Source organism: Tamandua tetradactyla, chromosome 19 (genome assembly GCF_023851605.1).
Source record: "Tamandua tetradactyla isolate mTamTet1 chromosome 19, mTamTet1.pri, whole genome shotgun sequence".
Taxonomy (NCBI): Eukaryota; Metazoa; Chordata; class Mammalia; order Pilosa; family Myrmecophagidae; genus Tamandua; species Tamandua tetradactyla.
In genome coordinates, this window is record NC_135345.1 from 13,017,161 (window position 1) to 13,041,292 (window position 24,132).

Consider the following 24,132-nt stretch of genomic DNA (forward strand, 5'->3'; position numbering starts at 1 on the left):
TATTCTAGACCTTTAGAGTAGACTGTGTTTTACTGTTTAGATTTTCTTAGCCTTTCTTTGTCTGATTCTTGCCCCAGATATGATGGTACAATTTTTAAGATTTCACTTTTTGTGCAATTGTTTCCCGTTCAGAGAAAAGCTGCCTTTCCTCTGTTCCTTCCTTGGGAAAATTGATGTGTTCATTTGTTTTGGGGCAGAATTTTCTCTGAAACTCCTGTGGTTTGTTTAAATCTTCCCCCTCACTCAGTATCTCCTTTTCTTTATTCTTTTTGGTTCTGGGACCCTTCTGTCTTATTTCACGTCAGTTAACCCACCCATCTTTCTTTGATGATTTCTCCTTGTTTTTCTTCTCCATTAGGGTATCCTGTCCTTGGGAGCCAGATGAGGTCAATCCAGAAGAGGGTGGTCACTATAGAAAATTCCATTTTGTGTTCAGTGGTTCAGCCAAAAGAAACTGGGTTTAGTAAGTACACTTCTTGCCAATAGTTCTTCTTAAATTTCTCTCTTTTTCTCCCGGGGGTCCTTTTTTTTAAAAACTTTTTTTATTGTATAATATAGCATTCATACAAAGCAAAGAAAGAAAAAAGCAAATGGTTTTCAAAGAACTCTTCAACAAGTAATTACAGAAGAGATCCCAGAGTTTGTCATGGGCTACCATGCCATCATCTCAGATTTTCCCTTCTAACTGCTTCAGAACACTGGAGGCTAGAAGGAATATATATATATTTTTCATCATCACTTTTTTCTATTTTTTTTTGTGAAAAATAACATATATAATAAAAACTCAATAAATTTCAAAGCACAGTACAACAATTAGTTGTAGAGGAGATTTCAGAGTTTGGATGGATTACAATTTCATAATTTTAGGTTTTTACTCCTAGCTGCTCTAAGATACTGGAGACTAATGAAAATATCAATGCAATGATTCAGTAAGCATATTCATTTGTTAAATCCTACCTTCTCTGTATAACACCATCATCATTTTTGATCTTTCTATCCCATTCTTTAGGGGTATTTGGGCTATGGCCATTATAACTTTTTCATTTTGCGAGGGGCTGTCAGTAATATGGGATAGGGAGATGGAACTATCTGATACTCTGGAGAGGCTGGGCCCCCTAGGCTTCAGGACTTATCTGGTCCAGGTACCCATCTGGAGGTTGTAGATTTCTGGAAAGTTACCCTAATGCATGGAGCCTTTGTAGAATCTTATATGTTGCCCTAGGTGTTCTTTAGGATTGGCTGGAATGGTTTTGGTTGGGGTTTGACAAGTTATGACAGGTAGCAATGTCTAACTGAAGCTTGCATAAGAGTGAGCTTCAGAGTAGCCTCTCCACTCTATTTGAACTCTCCCAGCCACTGATACTTTATTAGTTACACTTCTTTCCCCCTTTTGGTCAGGATGGAATTGTTGATCCCACTGGGGGTCCTTTTGGATGCAGCATGCCTCAGCAGCTGGTGTTCTGACCTGGGTCTCTGTGGAGTTGGGTCCCTGTGCCTAGATATGCATGGGGTTCTCTGTCTTGCTGCTGTGAGTTGCTCCACAGTCTATGCCACACAGCGGTTGGGTGTGGGCAGAGAGGTGAGGACTATGCTGTGCCTCCTCTTGAGACTCCCAAGCTGAGTGGGATTGAGTGATGGGGAGGGAGAGGGACCAGTGGGTCCAGGTTAGAAATTTCCTACCTGCCCTTGCTGATTATCTTTCTTCTTATTCTAGTCAGCATTTGTGGAGACCTTCTCTGCTCTTTATCTTCTTCCGAAATTCTAAGCAAGTGGGATTTGTCCTTTTATTAGGTGATTATATAAGGCAAGAATTTTCCAGGGGATGTCTTGCATCACCATGTTGATGATGTCCCTTAATACAGATTTTATTTTAACTGAATATGTGATAATTTAATATCTTTTTGGAAAAGACATGAAAGAATCCATCCAACAAGATGAAGCTTAACTCTGCCTGGGTAAAATTTACAGCTCACTGGTTTGATCACTGAGTCTTAACTTTTTCCACAGCATCCCATAGTTAGTATCTGTCTCTCCAAATAAAAGTCAATGATAACTCACCTGCAAGGAAAGATAAAACTGAGTCAAGAATGAGGGTTAATACAATCACTGTAAGTCAACCGTGTCTGCCCTTATCCTATGTAAGAAGGAAAAGAATCAACAGAGCATAAAAAGTGTCATGGTTTCAGTTTTGGGAGGTGATAAAGGAAAAGTAATTCATGCTGGCTTATGCTTCACTGGACTTCAGTAAGATCACTAAGGTTCATACTAGAGGTAAAGATTTTAGCCAGTTCAGCTGTTGATAATCCTAGCACCAATTTGCTTCAGTTCAGTTCAACTCAATTCAGTTGGTTCCATCTCACCCCATCCCATCCCATCCCATCCCATCTCATCCCATCCCATCCCATCCCATCCCATCCCATCCCATCCCATCCCATCCCATCCCATCCCATCCCATCCCATCCCATTTTGTCTATCAAAACATTTATTAAGTGCCAACATTGTGGATGACCTTATGCTTAGTGTTAAAAAAAAATCTAAGTGTTCAGTTTTTTTTTTTTTTTTTTTTTGTTGTGGCAGACTGTTAATTTCAGGGGATATGGCTTGCAGAGAAAGACATACAAACACAGAATTATGTATATTTTCTGATAAATTCTACAGGGTATAAATAAAATTCTGTGGAATCACTGTTGAGGGAAACACAAATTATGTGTTGATACATAAAGGAATTGATTTTGGAGCGCAGAATTCTTACTAACCAGGGAAGGGTTTATTTTAACTCCATTCTACAATTATTTATTGGTACATATTGTAGACTGGGCCCTGGGTTGGCACTGGTGTTAAGGAGGAGAGAAGAGCATCATCTCTGCCCTTCAGAAAATTCACAAGTGTGATAAAGGATAGGGGGCAACAGCTTGAAAGAGGTTGTACCCGGGTAGAAGTGACAAGCAAGTTTACAAGGAAATGTCTCATTTGCAACCCTGTTCAACATATTTGCTTTTTCAGAAATCTAGTTTGGTCACAATTGTTAGGTTTTGCCCTCAGAGTGTCAGCAACATTCTCAGAAAAATGGCATAGAACTGGAAATAACTAGGAGGGACTAGGTTAGCAGTAGAGATCACGAGGGACATGCCTAAAGATATGGTGATATGAAATCTCCAAGATGTTTATGGATTATGGTGCATATGTATGATGGGATATGACACAAATTTTCAAGATGCTGCCTTAAAAACATAACATGGAAAGTTATTTATGTATATAGCTGAGTACAACCATGCAGGTAACACACATTGTGTACACGTACATGGACAAAAGAGGGATTCCACTTTTGTATAGGCATATTTCACATGCACAGAAAATAATATGGGAATGTCCTTAAATATTAAAAATGGTTATCTTTGGGTGGAGGGCTTTAAAGAAGGATTATGAATGGTTATTTTGTTTCTGTCTTATTCTTTTAAAAATTTTCCTCATGCATATATATTTTAAAAATGAGGCTGAATTACTTCAGGAACGAAAACAAAAGCCAAGTAAAAGCTAATTTTAAAAACTGCTTCAAACCAAATAATTACTTCTCTATATAAAAAATCTTCCTGTTATGCTGTTTGTTTGTTGGAAGAATCCAATGTTATTGGAAGGACAGACATCATTTTTATTATTGTTGGTGTTATTATTTTTATTACTATTCTATTCCTATGGACTAATAATATTTTCAGGTTTAAATTGATGAGATTTCCCCTTTCCCAACTTATACAACAAGACACAAATCATCTACTATAGAAGTAGAAACAAAGGCTGCAAACATTTGCTACAGAGAAATTTGGATGTATATTTGCAGAACAAATTTTATTATTGCCAGAGATAATGAAAGAAGAGGGCACAGACTGGGGCTGGTGGCATGCAGGCAGGAAAGTGTGATAGAAAGGGATGGGGAGCCTCACCTGGCAATCCCTGGGGCTGCATGGGAGCTGAGAGGGGACTGCCTCAGTGCTATTGTCACCATGTAGGAGGATCCACCAAGTGATATCATCCACCCAGCATCCATCAATTTCCAGTCTAGAGTGATGTTCTTCTAGACTTGAGAGCCTACTCAACTCCTGTGCACCTCTGTAGACACTGTCCATTAGAAGGAGGAATTGATGGGCAATTTGCTTAGCAAATTAGTAGGAGGGTTGGGGCTAGGGCCTGAGGCTCTTGAATCCCCATTGAACATTCTTTCATATATTCCACAATACTGCCAGAAACCTGATTTGTGTATCACAGTAGTTCAAAGCCAATAATTCTGTCCCTCATTGCTCTATGGGCAATTATTCACCCCAGTGACAAGAAATAAACAAGATGGTTCCAGTCTTCTGACATTGTTTTGCCTTTTCCAACCTGGTGCTTGACTCCTACAGCTAGTGACAGGGTTATTTCTGGTGAAATCCTTGCTGTAAAGTACGCCAATCAATTTTCCTTACAAATGACTTTTAATATGTAATTATATAATCAAGCACTGCCATAAACAAGCTGAGCCTTGACTTAGAGTGATGGGGTGCAGTAATATTTTAAATAAAAGATGATCACAGAGCTATTTATTTTGAAGTCCAATTTTCAGGATTGGAAACTATACATTAATGGCAGTTTAGAGATTAACAGCAAGCTAAGTGTGACACTCTATGAGGCAATGTTTTCAACATAAACAGATATGCAAAAATAGCATCCTGCAATGGTTTTCAGAGACTGATAGAGCTACAAGGCTTTCTGCAAAGCAGAGAGTGCAAAGAGTACTAGATTCATCAAGTTCTGTCAACGATCTGTTAAAAAATGATGGTTTTGTCTACAAATGGAAACTGCTAACAGCTTTCCCCATACAATGCAATCACCCTTCCATCTGCTTGGGTTTTATAATTGTGTCGCCTTTGGAAAATTACAACTCAGAACATATTTTCCTGGAGGTCTGTTGTCAAGCTGAATATTCTGGGCCGTGACATGGTGACAACAGTTGAAGAGTTTCCCTGCAAAGGCGTTACAGCCCTCACATCCCAACGAGCTGCCCTGGTGCTGCAAGTCTGTGGCAGAAGAAGAACATCAAATCCTGCGTGACCACAATTTAAAAAATTTCTCACATTCACTTGAATACATACAGTTCCTCAGAAAGACAGCTGCTTCTTTCCTCCCCACTTCCTTCATCTTTCTTTCTTACCCTAACTTTTTTTTTCATTTCGCTACCAAAATTGTGTTATTCCCTAAGTGAAAAGCCGTAGGAATCTGTACTGATCCTCTAGTCTGTAAATTACTCAAGGAAGAACCTTGTGACTTTGTATCTTCAGGTCCTTAGCCCACAACTCAGCTCATGGTGGGGGCTCAGAAATAAGCGTTGGATAAATGAATGAATGGTGCAGTCTCCTTCATGTGATACTTTGTACATTATAAAAGTTTATGTACTTTATAAACCATTTTTTTTTTACCCACAATATATGAGGAGGGAAAATCAGATATTGTTGTCCCAATGTGTTAGTTGGTTCTGGTCTTCCAGAAAACAGATGCTAAAATAGGATTAAGCATGCAAGAGATTGACAGAAGACACTGTGAAGGAAATGGGGAGGGAGCAGAGGAGGCTGGGGGACCTGGCAGACTATGACGTAAACCTAAACCCTTGAAGAGGATAGAAGGAAGGAAGATTGAGTAGAGAAAGTCTTAGGTAGCCAGGCAGTTCTAAGACAGTTTTGGCAAAGCTAATGGAAAGTTCTGAGGCCAAAGTTGTCTTAGGCGTCCCGCTTCTTCCAGCAATGCCCCTACCTTAGCGTTCCTGTTGTGTTCAGATATCTGTGGGAGCTGCTGGTGGTGCCAATGCAGTGATGGATTTCAGAGCGAGAAGCTGGGCCATTGGTCAATTATGCTTTTTGCGCTTGGAATTCTGAATGGGACATTCTCATGTGAAGCACACCCTGATTTATAGATAAAGAAGCTGAGACCATAGAGTGTGAAACAAGTAAATGGCAGAGCAGGGATTAAAGCTAAACTTCTCAACCTTAATCTGTGCTCTCTCTTCTCAGTTACACTGTGCTTTCTCTTGCATAGTTTATTCCTTCCCTCCTCCCCCAATCTAATTGGGGATGTTCAGTGAAGTGGGAACACAGCAGGAAAGCAGAAACACTGGATGGGCCAAACACTTGCAGGGTCAAGAGAAAAGAAAGGGCATGGGATTTCAGTCTCTCATGGTAGAAAGCAGAGCATAAGACTAGAGGGTCAATACTAGAAGTCTCATCCTAGGGTGGAGTCTTTAAGAAGTTGACTGTGCTGTAAATTAAATAAAATCTTTTGATAACTTAAATCACATATTATGCACTAGAGAATCATTTACGCTCCCCCAGGGTAGACTACGTGACTAATTTTTTTCTTCAAGTCTGGATTCCTAGCACTTTGAGTACTTGGCCTGCAGGCATTCAGTTGAATGAATGAATGGATCTTTATCTTTGGAAGGGAACTCAGAGAACATCCAATCACTTTAGAAGATAAAGAAAAAGAGACAATGAATAACAATTTATGTTCACTATTCAGAAGCAATGAGACTTCATGTTCCCAATCTTAGAGAAGAATGATGGGGAGAAAATAATTTATTTGGAGAAAAACAATGCATAAAATCTTTAGATAGACTAATACTTTGGAGATTATAGTGGGAAACCCCAGCTGACAGGTAGATACCACAGAACTGAAGGGGAACTGGCACATGAATTGATTGCCCTTTGTAGCTTTTTAAAAACACCTGCTTTAGGGGATTGCCTTGCGGAGCTGGTTGTTGGTCCACTTATCCATTTAGTGAATATTTATTAAGCATCGGTTCAGTGCTAGTTACTGTGTTATTTTATAGATAATTGATAAACCAGACAATATAGATTGGGATATCTGGTGGATGAGATGGGCAGTAAATGCACAGACAAAGCAATTTCAGATAGTTGGAATGTTGTGGGAGACACACTCAGGATGAAGGAAGAGAAAATAACCAGTGGTGCTCAGAGGACTCCAAGGTAATGACATTTGGTCAATGACAAGCAGGAGTCACCTCCATGGCGATCTGAGGGCAAGAGTTCTAGGTAGGAGGAAAAGCAGTACAAAAGCCCTGAGGCCCCTAGTGAGATCTCCAGTGTCTGAGAAATGGAAGAAAGGCCATTGTGGGTGTAGCACAGTGTGCGTGGAGGGTAGGAAATGAGATAAGAGAAGTGCACAGGGTTAGATCCTAAGAGATCCTGTGTCAGGAAACTGTAGTAGTTTCCTAGCTGCTAAAAAAAAAGAATACTGAAGAATGGATTAGCTTAACAACAAGCATTATGGGCTCCAGGTTTCAGAGGATAGAAGACTGGCTTCCTCCCAGAGTCAGTATCTTGTAGCTGTCCAGGAGTCTTTGGGGTTCCTTGGTTTTACCGTCACATATTAATGCGTATGGTGACAATTTTCTCCATTCTCTTCCGGATTCTGTTGACCTTCAGCTTCCAGCTTTTCCCCTTGGCTTTTCCTTCTGTGCCCAATTTACTTTGCTTATAGGGACTTCAGCCATATTGGGGTAAGGCCCACCCACAGTTTGGGACACTTTAATTAATAACCTCTTCTGGTTTCACACTCACAGGGCCAGGAGCTGGGACCAGAACATGCCTTTTCTTGGTGCCATCCCTAACAAAACTATCAGAGACATTTAAGCAGAAGTGTCACAAACTAATTTATATTACAAAATTGAAGTGTGTATATGTATACTTTTTCTATATCTTTATATGACAAAAGAATGGACACCAGAAGGAGGTCAAGAGCAGAGGCAGGGAAATGAATTAAGGAGCTGTTGCTACAGTGTATGTGAGAGAAAATGGAGATTTAAGATGGGGTGGATGGACAAGCAGGAAATGGTCAGGTGGTCCATCTGGGAGAGACATTCTAGGCTGAAGGGCAGCTTGCTGAGTGTGAAGAGGTATGGGGAAGAGAATGTGGCATAGTTGGGGCTAAGACCCCTTCTTTTCTGTGATTTCCCAGAATCCATTAAGTGAAAGCTGATATGAAATATCTAGTTTCCATGGCAACGGCAGTGTGGGTTCTCATGGCTCCAGGTGTTGGGAACGTGCATTTAGAAGTCAGAATATTAAATGAATCATGCAAAAAAGCACTGGATATCATCAAGTGCTGAAAGCCCCTTTCATGGGCAATACACAATAGGTCACACCTGGAGACACCTGGTTCAGATTGTTTATTTTCTTATTTTCCAACACTATCAGAGCTGAATCTGCCATGAAAGTAGGAGATATCTCCTCAGTGTCCTGATCACATGGAATGCCTCTACAGAAAATACCAGAGTTCAAGGTATTATGATTCCCATTCCTGTTTTAAGAGTCTGCTTGATAATAATCATTATTTATCGAGTGCTTACTATGTGCCAGATCCTGGTCCAAGCAACTCATATAGTGAATGATCTGAGGTACCTTCATCATCATATGAATCAACTCATATGATACTCACAATGACTCTATGATGTTGTGATATTACCCTCCCTTTTTATAAATGGGGAAACTGAGGACCAAAGAGATTGAGTAATTGCGGAAGCCATGTAGCTGTTGTGTGAGCTGGACAAAGTCTCTCTATGGCTGTTAACCATGTGATGCAGCAGAAATCGAACTGGACTTGGCTTTCCGAGACTTGCGCTCTGTCATTGGGCTGGGGGACCTGACCTCCAACCACTTAATACTCATTCTCTCTCAGTTTCCTCATCTGTGAATGGGCGTAATAATACCTACCTCAGGGAGCTGTTGGGAGAACTGAGATAAATCGTGTAAAGTACCTGATGTGTGTTAATCTTCTCTACACATAAAGATGATTTATAAACCACTGGTATTAAAAAGAATGAATACACCCTTCCCTGACAATTTCTAGACACAACTTGTTTTTTGTGCAAAATTGCATTTAAAGTATTTGTCTTGGAGGAGAATTCTTAGAACTCTTGGTTTACATATGTTTGTGTAGAAAAAAATTAAAGTAAATATCATTTCCTCTGGAGCTTAGAAAACAGTGAGACAGAAATTTGAACAAGTTGATTTTAATTTCAGGCAATATTTCCTTGTGCTTTAGGAAATCAACACAGACAGATAACCAAATGCTTATTAAATGCTTAGCCCTGCTGTAGGCACTTTGGATGAAGGAATGGTGTGACGGTACCTCAGACCATTCATCTCCTCTAGGATCTTGTAATCCAGGGCAGTGATTATCAGAGGGAGGCCTGATATTGAGAGGGATGGGTCCTCACTACAAAATCTGGTGTGTGTGTGAGTGCATGTAAATTATTTCATAACACTTTCTTTACTTTGGGCTGAAAAGTAAATTTCAAGAACAAATTGATATAATGCCCTAATGTATCAATAGGAGAAATAAAAAGAAAATGATGTAAAATAAAATAGAATGTATAATATTTTAGTAAGTAAATGCTCAGACATGAGTACTCTAGCAGACATGGTGAACTAATCAAATACTTGCATCCAAGATGGTCTCAACTGTTCTTGTCTGGGACCTTGGTGCTGGTTGTTGGCTTAGAAGCCTCAGTTTTCTGCTGAGTGGCTTTTCTCTGCATGTGGTATCTTGTCATTCAGTAGTTTAGCCCAAGCTTCTTCATGTGACTGATGGCCTCCACAGCAGTGAAAACAGAAACTGCAAAGCTTCTTAAGTTCTAGGCCTTGGAGTTGCATAGTGTAAGTTCTGCTGCATTCTATTAGTCAGAGTTAATTCACAGGGCCAACTCAGAATATTCAAAGAAGGGGTACCCACTGCTGATGGGGTAAAGTCATATTGCAAGTGAGCACGTGGGATGAAAGAGATCGTGATGGCCATTTTTTGAAAACACCTGCCAGAGGGAGAGAAGAACTCTGAAAAGTAAAAATTAAAAGAATAAATTAATATAGCAAACACTACATGTGTGTCCAGTAATGTATGAGGGCTTTACATATATTGCATAAACTTCTCAGTAGTCCTATGGGGTAGGTATTATTATTTCCTGCACTTTAAAGCTAAATGAATGGAAGCTCAGAGAGGTGAAGTAAATAACTATGGTCACACAGTTAATTAGGGATTAAGAAGGGATTAAAATCAGCTATGTATGACTCCCATAAGGAGGTAGCAGTTACCTAGAACAGAAAGAAATAGGCCTTATGGTTGGATAAAGGTTTGAACCTCTGTATAGATCCAGGGATTGAATACGAAAGGTGTTTTTTCAATCCCCTGATAGTTAGCAAGGACCAGACACTTGATGCTTTTTTAAAAAATTAGGGACTTTAGGGAGTAAACTCAAATGTTGGCCTGTGAACTTGCTCCCACATAGTCGCTGAGTCAAAATGGCATTGGTGATATTGTGAGTTTGTATATTTCGATGCCTGTAAGACATTCAGGTCTTTCCCCATACAGAAAACACAGAGTTCTGCAGTGCCAGTTGTTTGAAGGATGGCCATATCCTTTAGTTTTAAGTGGTTTTGCACGTCAAGCACTAAGGATGATTACTGAGTGACCTGGAAGACAGGAAGGAAGACAGCGCCAGAGTGATGGATGAGGCCCATGATTGCTGGCTCAACCAGGGTAAGAGATATCCTGCTAGGAACAATTCATGTTAGATATGATCTTAACAAACTAAACATCCCCTGATCCTTTTGATCTCTGTCCTTCTTCAAGCAAGGTTAAACTTTAGAAGGTCTAGTCTCAAGCACAATGGTATTTGTAACTTGGTTCAATTTTTAAAGCATAACAGCCTTTCTGTGAACTGTCTCAACCCCGGGTGACCCTCAGCTCAGTAGTGCTCTGTTTAAAGGCATGGGGAATCCACCAGCAATACAGTATAGAAGCTGATTCTGACTTTTCACTCCTGCTTTTATTGTGATCCTGATCTGTGAAAAGTCTTTTGGAAGAGTTTCCCCAGCCCCGTAAGCTAAGAGCTCATTCATTCATTCATTCACTCAGTATTTTTGAATTTCTTTGTGGAAATTATTCTAGGTACTGAAGATACAGCACTGATTAAAAAGACATGAAGTCCTTAGTCTCATGGACTTTATAGTCTAGTGAGGGTAGCAAGACATAGAGTATGTCAGGTGGGGAAAAGTGCCAAGAGGAAAAATAATGCCTAGAAAGAGGACCACAGAGGCATGGTGCAATGCCGCACTGGATAGGTTGCTCAGGGGGAGCCTCTCCACTAGGTTAGTATTTAAGTAGATACCTGTGTGAAATGGATGAAGAGGCTAAGAGAATAATAGGATGAAGAGATTTCCAGGCATGGGAAACAGTCAAGACAAAGTTGTATGCTTGGATAGGTGAAGAACAGCAAGGAGGCCAGTAAGGCAGGGGCAGATTGAGGAAGGAGGACACTGGTGGAAGATCTGGTCAGAGGGAGCCTGACTGGCTCATAAAGGTCATTGTAGAACTGGCTAAGGACTCCAGACTTTATGTTGAGTAAGGTGGAAATCTATTGAAGAGTTTTGAGAAGAGGAGAAATAATTTGATTTATGCTTTAAAAGACTGGGTTGGCTGTTATGTGGGAAAAAGAGTACAAGTGGAGCAAGGATGAAAATAAGGAGAACAGTTGACTCATTCAAGGACTATTGCAATAATAATCCAGGCAAGAGATGATGGTGGCTTGGTCTACAGTGGTAAAAGTGAAAGTTGTGAAAAATGGTACAATTCTAGATATTTTGCACAGTTAATGGCTGTTAACAGGATTTGTTGATAAATAAGTTGTAGGATGAGGCTGAAGATAACTAATGTTTTTGGCCCAAGTAACTGAAAATATGGAGGTGCCATGTAATCAGATGGGAAAGGTTATGAGAAGATCAGTTTGGGAGAAAAAGCTAGGGAGCTAAGTTTTGGAATTGTAAAGTTTGGGATGCCTGTGAAATATCCAGATGGAGATTTTGATTAGGTAGTTGAATGTAAGAATCTGAGGTTTATGTATGAATCTGAGGTTTAGGGGCTATGTCCAGTTTAGGACTATCCATTTGGAGGTCATCAGCATAAAAATATATTTAAAACCATGAGATTAGAAGGCGACTTGGGAGTATGTGTAGAAACATAGAGCAGGTATCCAAAGACTGGGTCCTTGAGCACCCCAAAATTTAGAACTCAGGAAAAAGAGGCAGTGCTAGCAAAGGAAACTGAGAAGGCATAACTAGTGTGTTAAGAGGAGAGCCAGATAATGCCTTGAAGGTAAATGAGGGAAGTATTTCAAGGGGAAGGGAGAGCTCAATTAAATTAAATGAGCCTGATGGTTGAGTCTGGTAAGAAGTGAGAATTGTTTGAGATCAGTAATGTGGAAGTTATTGGTGATCTTGATAGAATCAGTTTAGATGGAAGATGAGGTTGAAAGCCCAATTGTAATATGTTCAAGAGAGTGTAAACCATTCTTAGAAAGAGTTTTCTGTAAAAGAAATGGGACTGTAGTGGGATGAGGTTGGTGAGGGTCACTATATCCTTTTTGTATGCTGCTGGTAATGATCCAGAAGAGAGGAAATAATCATGATGGAGGACATAAGGTGAAAGTTGCTGGAGAAATTTCCTTCAGTTGGTGAAGTGGAATAGGATCTAGTAGACACATGGAGAGGTTGGCCTTAGATGAAAGTATGCCACCCATTGTACAGGAGGAGAATGTAATGTGTATGGGAAAGATGCAGTTGGGCTAGTAGATTTGGTTGCAGAAATGTGGAGGCGGAACAGATAGCATAACTTTGAGGAGAGATGAGAAGGTGTAAAATAGGCAGGAGAGATATTGGCAAGAGAGATGTAGTGTATTTCCTGGATAGTGAGGACCCACTTGGGGTTTGTGGTCATGAATTTAAAATGAAACAAGCTCATGTAGTTGAATGTTTCCCTTCAGCTGTGTTTAACTGCTTTGGTACAGGCGTGCACTGGGAAAGAGTTAGCTTTAAACATGGTCTAGGTTTTAAGGCAAGAAAATGAGAGAAAAATTGAGAATATAGGTAAGGGACTGATGACAATCGCGAATTATGAATTTTAAGCTGGATAAGAGCAAAGGATAGAGAAGCAAGCATCAGTGAAAAGAGTGAAGAGTCAATGGATTTTAATTTGGATGGGTTGCAGGATTGCTGGAATGTGGGCATGGGGGAGAGATCTTGATTTAGAAGTGGCTGTAATAATTCTTAAAGTTGAAAGTTTAGGTGGACTTCAGTAGGGAGGGGTAGCCTGGAATATGATGATGGATGGGTAGGTGTTGAAGTAGGAGAGGAGGTCAAGGAACCAAGAAGCCAGGGTATTGAATGGATAATCTGTAAGGATATTGAAATCACCATAATAAAACCATTTTTATTGTTATTTACTAGGATAGCTCCTGAAATACTATAGATTCTCAGGGAACATTTGTTGGACAAAGAGTTGTTCCATAATGATAGCCAAATTGTAACATGAGACTGGTTTTTTTGTGTGCACAGGTAAGGAAACCATAAATGGAACTTATTCCACAATGAGACAAAAGAGGCATAGTGATCTCTAAAAACAAACTAGCTGTTTGGGGGAATTATTTGATAAATTCTCTTTTCCTGGACACTGCAAATACTTAGTAGCCTAGAGTCATAACAGAAAGAATTTACCTCACGTATACAAGCATTTTTCTCTTTAAAAATATTTTTATTTACTACTTAATTGTATCTTTGGAAAGAAGTCAAGCATATGCTATTATATAGAGAGATGACAAAGGGGAATTTTAGAAATAATGACTGTAAGAAAATAGTACTATATTTATAGTGATAAATGAATTGGGTTCCTATTCTTTGAGGGGGTTGGTTGTTTGTAAAGTGGAATGTATTTTTCCATAGAAACAACATCACAAATACAAATAGGTTGCATTTTTAACCATGATGTCCCCCAAATAAAGATTATTATTTAAATTGTCTTAATATATAGGCCTGTATGTATATATATAACATAATTATATGTTAATGTAATCAGAGGTACCAAAGTTTCCTTTTTTCTTGTGAAGCTCTTTAGTCCATAAAATAGACACTCCATCAGTATTTCTTCCATGTAAAGAAGAATTAGTGTCCGACTCGAAGCGTCAAAGTGATTCTTATAAATGGTCTAAACTTTTGAATCCCTTTGGAAATAAAACCTCTGGGGGAATGTGGAGGAAGAAAAGGGGTAGGTCATTCCAGAAGCCCATTTTTGCGTTGTGTCCAAGCAGCATTCTACAACTCAGTCTTTTTCAGTAATACAGCAGGTGCTGTATTTTAATTCTTGCCTTGCTCCTGGGTCTACTCTATTTTCCAATTGCACCAGAATCCCTAGGGTAGAAAAAGTGTTATATTGGCTTCCTCAAACCCTGCAACATTAGGGAGATGTACTTTCTGGATACAAGGGGAGGCAGACTTTTCCACCAAAATCCCTCTGGTGCTGCCACGTCTCACCATTTGAGTTTCTCCTGGCTATTGACACTTTACCCTCCTTCTGCTCTCCTTCCACATCCTTTTCCCACCTTGAATGTCATGTCCTGGAAAGGATACATGGGGTAAATTATAGAGCCCTGGAGAAAGGTCTCCCATTTTACCATTCTGGTAGCTATTCATCTTTTTTGGATGAGGTGTAATGTGGTATGTTGGAAACACCTAATTCTGGTTTCAGACACTTTGGTTTAAATTTGACTTGGTCATCTACTGACTCTGGAGCTTGGGAACATTAATTAGCTACCTGAGACTTGGCTTCCTCATATGCAAAATAAAAGATGCTAACTAATACCCAACTTGAAGAATTGCTGTCAGGATTAAATATATTAACCATGAATATTTAATGCTGTGTCTGGTATAATAAAGTATATTACAATTTATAATGCCTTCCCTCTTAATAATCCCAGTAGGTAGGAATTTATCTACATGAAAAAGCTGAGGCTCTGAATGGTTAAGTAAACTGCAAAGCAAGGATGCGTACCTAGGCTGGTCTTAGTACCATTCCATTCCATTGTCTGTGCCCTCAGTGGGGGCCCCTGTGCCATCTGCAGTGATGGGGATGTGAACTGAGAATGCTGCCTGTGCTATTTACAGTACCAGGCCAAAGTGTCCTGTCAGATAGAAAGGAGGTACATTTTATGGTGGGGCAGAATGACTAACATATCCAAGCTATTCCCAAGAATAACTTGGACTTCTGGGGATGAGGTTTCTAACAAGAAAGTATGCTGCTTTCCTCCTTCCTTTAGGTATCAATGGACCAGATTTAAAATTTGACTGTTTTTCAGACCATGGAGTAGAAAATGTCATACTTGGTAAAATGTCAAAAACAAGACTCTCACCCTGATTAGAAATGACTGTCAAAAACAAAAGTAATATGATAGTAGGTAAATGGAGAGAGAGATGTGAGATACAATTATTTATTTATTTATTTATTTATTTTACATGGGCAGGCACCGGGAATCGAACCCGGGTCCTCTGGCATGGCAGGTGAGCATTCTTGCCTGCTGAGCCACCGTGGCCTGCCCGAGACACAATTTTGGTTCTGAAAATAATTGGAAAGGAGAATGAATTTGGTTAAGCATGATATACCCTATCATGGCTCCTTGTGCAAAGGAAAAACATAACACATCTCCTGAAGTACAGGAGAGCTGAGTAAGAATAACTTTGTCATCATAGACCCAGCACATACCTCTAAATGAACAAAAGATTAAAAGGAATTACGAGGGCTTCCTGGGTTACCGAAACCTTTTTGATGAGAAAGTCAATGTTGGGAGTATTTTCTGCATAAAGTTAAAAGAGTTGAGCAAATCTCCCCATCAATGGATTAAGCTCTCTTCCAAGATTGATTTTACTTATATAGGAGAGAGTTGGGTAGACAAAATAAAATTAAAAAAAAGAATGAAAACTACTGAAGAAGGCTGTGGAATAGAGAGAAGCACAAAAGAGAAAAGAGATTGACAGGAGAGGGAATAGGTGCTATCCATCATGAAGGGGAAAAAGCAATATTATGGTCTGTCCTGGCTTCCAGTCAATTCAGTGGACTTGATTTGCTTTTTTCATCAGAAACTCTGGGGGAAAGACATAATCATTTTTCAATTGGAATTTGAATCTTTTTTAGCTGTGTAGGTGGAAATAACCTTGGATTGTTGTGTTGGTCTTAAGTGTTTCAGTTATGAGCATGTATCACTTCTTTATTGCAGCCATCTGTTAGTAATAAATCTCGGTGTGATTGCCATCTGTGGGTGGAGGGGATTACACAGTCCTTCTTCACTCAGGGAACTTTGCGTGTAGTTTTGGTTCTAACAAGGACCCTGGAATTAAGGACATGAATTCACTGTAGCAACTACAAGTCCCATGGAAATAGATTGTTAGACAAGCCTGCTTAGGGTTTGGAAGCTGTGTGAGAATATATTATCTCTGTGCCTCTGGTTACTCATTGGTATAAAGGGGATAATGCCCTTAAAGAGTTTCTGTAAAGATCAATTGCCTCTCTCTCTCATGTACGTGGAAGGCTTAGCACAGTGCCTGGCACATAGTAAGTTGAATCAATCAAGGTTCATTCAGGAAAGCAGAAACTCTGATTTTTTTAAATTTTTGATCATTCCGTTCTATATATATAATCAGTAATTTACAATATCATCACATAGTTGCATATTCATCATCATGATCATTTCTTGGAACATTTACTTCTATTCAGAAAAAGAAATAAAAAGAAAACAGAAAAATATTCATGCATACCATATCCCCACCCCTCCCCCTCACCGATCACCAGCATTTCACTCTAAATTTATTTTAACATTTGTTCCCCCTATTATTCTTCTTTATTCTGTATGAAACTCTGATAATTTAACAGAGGATTTAATATAGAGAATTGGTTAAACAGGGATTGGAGGACTAGACAGACGAAAGGAAATACTGAAGAAACATAGGGACTGGAGCTGAGGGATTGAAGGGAAAAGGCTGGGTTTATCAGACTCTAGAAGCTTAGGGGAGGGTCTGGCACCCAGAGCTCTGAGGGGAGGGCACTGTCCAGCTAGACCCGGTGTCTCTGAGGTGCACACTGAGCTAATCCTGAGGATGTGGGGAAAAAACAAACTGGAAACTAGAATCAAATGCAGGTGCTTATGTAAAGAGTGATTGATAAAGATAGGGATGGAAAGCAAAACAAGGAGGAGCTTGTCATTTCTTCCTTAGCCACCTTCAGGCTCCCTCCAGCATCCCCTATGGGCAGAGCTTGACAGGGAGCAGCTGGTAGAATGGAAATGGAGTCTCAGCCCCAGCAATCAAAGCAGAGCACAAAAGGGTGGATAAGGAATTGAGAGATAATAGTTTAACAACTGGCATGTAAGAATGTAATACATTTTAGCTATACTAGCTACGTGACTTCTCTTCCCCTTCTTTCCCTCCTCCCTTTCCTGCCCCAGTAACCTTGATCTTTTTTTTGTGTGTGTTCTCAGTGAGAAGAAGCCAAGGATGGTAAGAGCCCTTAGATCTCAGTAGGAGATGAAAATATAGAAAAAGGAGCCTGGGCTTTCCATGAGGGGTTGAAGCCCCAGCTGAAGGATCATGCTTTGATTTTGGCAGATTGGGACTTTTGGAACACAACATGAAAGTTTTCTCAAGAGAAATATTTGCTGATGTCTTAAATGAAGAGCAATTCTTCTACTAAAAAGGGAGATTTTCACTTTACAAATATCAAGGCAAAGTTAGTATGTTGGTTACATTTGCAGGAAAGCATGTCAGCAAAACATTTCCTAGGAGGGAGAGAAAGTATGTACAGCACACGCCTGTCGGATGTGACTGGGAAAGGGGGGGACGCAAAGGAGAAACTGGGGGCTAGGCTGATTCCTCAGTCTGACCTGGCATTTATTGCTTGTCTACTTCTGTAGTGGAATCAGTGTACTGGAGACTCAAAGAGGTTCAAGATACAAAATGCTCAAACTAGATAAGTACATATATATCTAAAACACAAGGTAAAACTCTAGAATCAGCCCTGCCTTGAGCCATAACAAGTATCCCTTTTTTATGGATCAGTCCCATTTCTTGTGTCCTTTTCAAATCTGATGGAATGTTTGAGACTAACAAATTGGTTCTTTATAACTTAAGGTAGAAAATATTTTAAAATTACCAAACAAACTCAGTGTGAATGGAGGAAATACACAATTGTAGTGTGAAGATAATCAGATACCAATCTACAAAACTGACCATTTGAGATTCATTTAATCATCCATGCATCCATCCACCCACCCATCTGGACTATTACAGATAAATATGATATAATTCCCACCCTCAAGGGGCTCACAGTCTAACTGGGGATACAGGGATGTTTAAAAAAAACATATTATAGCAAAATTGTAAATGCTTTTGCAGAGGCCTGGGGAAGGTACCAATCACTTGGTATAATGGGTATTATTAAAAGTAAATATAGGGTGGGCCACAGTGGCTCAGCAGGCAGAGTTCTCGCCTGCCCTGCCAGAGACCTAGGTTCAATTCCTGGTGCCTATCCATGCAGGAAAAAAAAAAAAGTAAATATAAAGCAAAAGAAAAACAATTTTTGTATGATAATCATTGGAGCATACTGTTTGAGAGCCTGTATTCAGCTCCCAGTTCTTGCATTGCTGGTGCTGATATCTTAGCAAGTTCTTTAGCCTTTAGGTATCTTATTTCTTCATATGCAAACTGGGAAGAAGAACAGTGCTTAGCTCATAGGACTGCTGATACGATTAATGAGTCAACATATATAAAGGACTTAGAATCATATACAGCACATAGAAAGCATTAAAAATGTTGACTGCTTTTAAAACTTTAATAGCAGCATGGAGTTTAAATTCATCTTTGCATTTAATCCTTGAACTGCACCCCACCCCCATCACCACCTTGGAAAATAGCAGGATGGTTTTTTTTTTTTTTTTTTTTTTCAAATGAGGACATTGAGGCTTGTTTATTGCTGGGAGAAAGTCACAGAATTGCAGAGAAGCAAAACTGGAAATTTATTTTAGTGTTTTTTTTCTGTAATGTTCTCTCTATTATGCCACAAAATGCATATATTGACATGAAAAAAGCAACTGTTGTTCACCGAGTGTCATAGCTACTGACTGGCTGTAGCTATGTTGATTGTAAATACAGTCAAATGACTTAAACTGCAGCAAAACCAGCTCACTTCTGCCTTGCCTGGAACTGCCACTTTATACAAGGTCCTTGGTGATCAAGGAAAGAAGGCATGGGTCAGGGAGCTGCCCAACACCAAATACACATCTTTATCTCATGCAGACCATCATCTCTATCCAAGTTCTTGTTGGTAAATGACTCCCATAGGAATCCGTAGGATTAGGAATTCAATGGCCTTTTGAAATTAAAGCAGTTTTGGAGGTTGAAATCACTGAGGAGTGATGTTTTTTTGACTGATAGCCCATTCAAACTGTGGACAGATTTTCTTGATTCCTTGATTTGGTTTTGGATTTGGGTCCTATGAAAATACGTTAGAACAGTGAACGCTGAGACATGAAACAGTGGGTGAAGCAGGAAATGATACAGCAGCCCAGGGCTTCCCAGGAGAGGAAGCTAGAGACAAGGGCCTGAGGATAACACATGGTTGAGGGGGTTGTGGTGGTTATAAAAGGGTCAAAGTTCATTCATTGACTGTCATGTGCTGAGCTCTGGAACAGCAGAGATGAAAGAGCCCTTGCTCTCTAGAAGTTCCTAGGCTAGTTGGGAGAAATGTAAACATGTAATTATATTACAAAATGATAGGTGATGAAACTTGGTTCAGGAAGCCTAGAGAAGGAAAGGATTCATTTTGCTTCAGGGGATCTAAGAGGGTTTCAGGAAGTAGATGACATCCATGTGGAATTTTAAAACACGAATAAGAATTTTCTAGACAGACAATTTGTGTAATTGCATACTAAACAGAGGTGATACCATATCTTAAGACCTGGTTTAAGTACGTTTATTTTAACAAGAGAATGACGAATTGGTTTCTTAAACAGTTGTATTGATTGCAAATCCAATAGTGTATAAGTTCCCTGTTTTCTTATATCATTGCAAATTCTTGGTTTTAATTTTCTTAAGTTTTGCCAAACCATTAGACATAAAATGGTATCTCACGGTGGTTTTAAATTTGCATTAGCTTAATTACTAATGAGGTTAAATATATTTTACATGTTTATTACCAGTTATATTTCTGAGGCAAACATGCTTATGACTTTCCTATTTCAGTTGTTGGTATTTTTCTTATTTACATGTAGGAATTTTCATATATTCTGAATATTAGTCTTCTGTTGGTTTTGCTCTGCAAATATATTTTCCAAGTTTGTGGTTTGTCTTTTCATTTTATAACATTTTTGATGTATCTTGCTTAGGAGATATTGCACACTCTGAGTCATAAAGATATGTTGTTCTATATATGTTTAAATAGTGTTACAATTTTGCCTTCCATATTTAAATATATAAACTATTTAGAGTAAATTTTTGTGTATGGTGTAAGGTAGGCATCCATTTTATTTTATTTTTCAGAATAGATGACTGGTTCTTCAGGACCACTTATGAATGGTCTGTCTTCTACCATGTGATCTACAGTACTAACAAGGACATATATAACATTTCTTGAAAGTACATTCCTCTTTTAATTAACAAAATATTAATTTTAAAAATATTTATTAAACTCCCATGAAGTATGTGATATTATCTTTATTTTACATATAACTCATTCCATTTTCCATTACATGGAAAATGACAAATTTGTTCATTCTGACAGCAAAACTCATGCACCAACACATGGGTGAGAGCCAAATCATGCAGAGATTTTGGGGGATTAAGATTTTATTGCACAAATAATTAGGAGCCATCAAAAGGATTTAAGCAGAGGAGTGACATATTTTGATTTGCATTTTAATATAGTTCTTTAGTGATTGGATAAAATAATAGATAGTGAAGAGGCAAACATGGATGGAGGGACACCAGTTGGATGACTCTTACAGAGTCTAGGAGAGAGGAGTTATACATCTGGATCTCTTCAGTGGAAATGGACAGAAGGGAATCAATTTGAAATATCTTTTGGAGGATAAAAACATCAGAACATGTGGCTAAATTGGATTTCAATGGAGGATGAGAGGAAGAAAGAATAAAGAAGGACATTTAGATTGAGCAGCTGAGTGATGGTGGTGTCAGTTGCTGAGATTGGGAATAATGAGGAGAATAAAAGGGGCATATCAAGTTTGCAACACCTGAGAGATATATAAATGGAGATGTTGTTAGGCACTTGGATATATAAGTTTGGAGATGGAGTAGTGGGATTGTCTGGTCTGCAGACATTTAGACTCGATTCATGACTTTGGCAGAAGATGAGTTGTATTATCAGGAATCATTATTTTAGTGAGTTGCAAAACAAATGGAAAGTGAATGCAGACAAATCTTTCAAGAAGCTCAGCTTCCTGAAGGAAAGGTGAGTGAAGGCAGAAGATAAGGTAGATAGATTTATTTTTTTAAGATGGAAGATGCTTACATACTGATGAAAGGAATTAACAGAGAGGTAGAAGTTGAAAATATGGGAAAGTGAAGAGAAAATTAAATTAAAAAAACATCCTGAAGAGGGAGGGGCTGTTGAACTGGAAGCCCAAGTGAAGGGGACACTGTTTGATGGTAGGGCAGAGAATAAGCATATCACTTCCTCGGTGTAGAGGAAGATGACAATATAATGTGATGTTTAAGTGCCTGGCTTCAGAACCAGGGAGTCTGAATTTGCATCCAGCTCTGCTGTTCACATGTTTTGTAATCTTCCGAATCTTAGTTTCTTGTTGGTAACATGCAAATGATGATAATATTACCCACCTCAAAGGACTATGAAGAAGACCGATGTTCTACAGAGAACACAGCTCAAAACTCAATAAATATGAAGGTATGTTATAAGTGTAAATTTGCACGTGTAGGTGAGAAGTTGTGGGTGTTCTCATTTTCTTGGTAAGGTGGTGTGGAAGTGGGCATGAAGACACTTAAGTTTGCAAGACCTGTTCTGGATAACGGGAGAGGGAACTTATCACCACAACCCCCTCCTTCTGTGTGCATTTGTACAGTAGGTGAAACTGTTTAAACTGAGAATGAAGGGTAGCAGTACAGACTGTTCTTTTCCTCATTCATACAAATGAGTGAGAATTGACAGAATCTTTCAGATTCTCAGAACTGACTCCAGAAAGGCACAGTAGGTTCAGTGGAACTAGAAACAAAGATGCATCTTCCCCACTGCCTGGTTTGTGGACAGAGCTGTCTATTTGGTAGCTTGCCTGTTTGAAATGTGCCTTGTTTTATGTATAACTTGCTTGGTTCAGCTGACTTTTCTTTCAAGGTGTTCTGTTATGGGAGGGTAGATTACAGTTCTTTATGATTATTCAGACATTTAGTCAAATGTAGTCCTAGAGATATGTCACAAAAATATTCATGGGTAGAGGGGTTAGAATATCTAGGGTTTGAGCTTGGCTCCTTTACCATCTGTTATGGTTTGGAGCTGTGTAACAGAAAAATACGTTCTTAAATTTAATCCATTCCTGTGGTTGTGAACCCATTGTAAGTAGGACCTTTGGATGAAGTTAGTTCAGTTAAGGTGTGGCCCAATTAATCAGGATGGGTCTTAATCTTATTACTGGAGTCCTTTAGAGGCAGAATGAAATCCAGACAGACAGAAAGCCACAGAAATATTATCATCATTTGCATGTTACCAATGAAGGGAGAAGCTGGGAGAAGCTGCCATACATGTTGCCCTATGACAAAGGCGCCCAAGACTTAGGGTCACTGGCAACCAGCCTTCCTGAGGACACCAGTCCTCAGGAAGAAAGCCTTGCCTTGATTTGGCCTTATTTTTCTAGCCTCAAAACCTTGAGTTAGTAAGTTCCCATCATTTAAGCCAACTCATCACCTTGGTGTGTGCTTGGGCAGCCATGAAAACTGAAATACTACCTACTTATGTGATTTTTGTTCACCATACAGAGGAGGGGTTTGCACAGGGCATTTGATTATTTTCCAACCAACTGCAACACAAGGACCTTACTAAGCAATTACTGACTGAGAGGTAATTGGCTATTGCAACTTGATGCAAACGGAAGGATATTCAGTTGTCAGGGAGGAGGATATCTCCCAACACATTAGAAGTAGCCACTCACATACTATGCTAACTGTTAACCATTCTTTCTTGTTTACCAAAAGATTTTCTCAAAAAAACATTTATTGAAGGTCTTCTCTGCTAGATACTGAAGACATATAATGACTAAGATAGACTCATCTCTATTCTCATGGACATCTCAACCATCTTGCTTCCACTGAAGCAGCCCCATAAGGACTTTACTACACAATAGAGTATGTTTTGACACTTCACTAAATGTTTTGGACTCAGCTGAATTTTATTCACCAAATATCATGTGCTTTGAAGATCATATCTTATTCATATTTTGTATGCCTATTGTCCATTGCAATTCCTATCACATAAAATGTGTGCAATGAATGTCTGAAATAATAAATAGTCCCCAGTTATTGAGAAGGTGTAGGTTTTAGTCTAGATAATGTAATTTCTATTTTGGTGCATAATGGAAAAAAGGAAATACAATATATTTATTAGCATTTACTATGTGCCATCCATTGTGCGAGCACTTCAAATATATTTGCTAATATGAGCTTTTAAAATTGCCCTGGGATGTAGGACTTTTTATTCTCATTTTTTTATATGAGAAAATTGAGGTCCAGGAAGGGCAAGTAACTAGCCTGTGTCACTTAACTATTTTGTTAACAGAGACATGATTTAGATCTTAGTCTGTCTGACTTCAAAGATCATGCTTGTTCTATTATTATATGTTTTCTACAGTTGTGGGAATTACTGTTATAATCAGATGCAAAAACTCTGACCAGTGCTATTATAGAATTAATTTACAGCTTCCTGATAATTTGGGGACCTCTGGGACTTGATGTCTGGCAACAGGCTTTCTCCAGCTTCACTGTGACTAAACACATAGGTTCAAAAGCCTGCCAGTCAGAAAAGACCCCAGTCTGATGCTGATATAAAATCACAAACGAAATAAAATAAGTACTGTTATTGTTTTTAGCCACTGTGATAATCATGGCCTACATAGATATGATGCTATATAGATTGCAAAGTACTCACTCACGTGTCTGAGCTCCAGGGAAGTAGGCAAGGCAGGGATGCTTGCTCCGTTGAACT

The 24,132-nt window shown here is 39.1% G+C and overlaps 1 long non-coding RNA gene across 1 annotated transcript; it reads left to right on the top strand.

Moving 5' to 3' along the window:
• Window positions 1-357: 357 nt before the first annotated feature.
• Window positions 358-10,526, top strand: LOC143663479 (uncharacterized). Its single transcript, XR_013165949.1, has 3 exons — window positions 358-463; window positions 8,238-8,322; window positions 10,408-10,526. It is a non-coding gene; the product is annotated as an uncharacterized LOC143663479 (long non-coding RNA).
• Window positions 10,527-24,132: the final 13,606 nt, after the last annotated feature.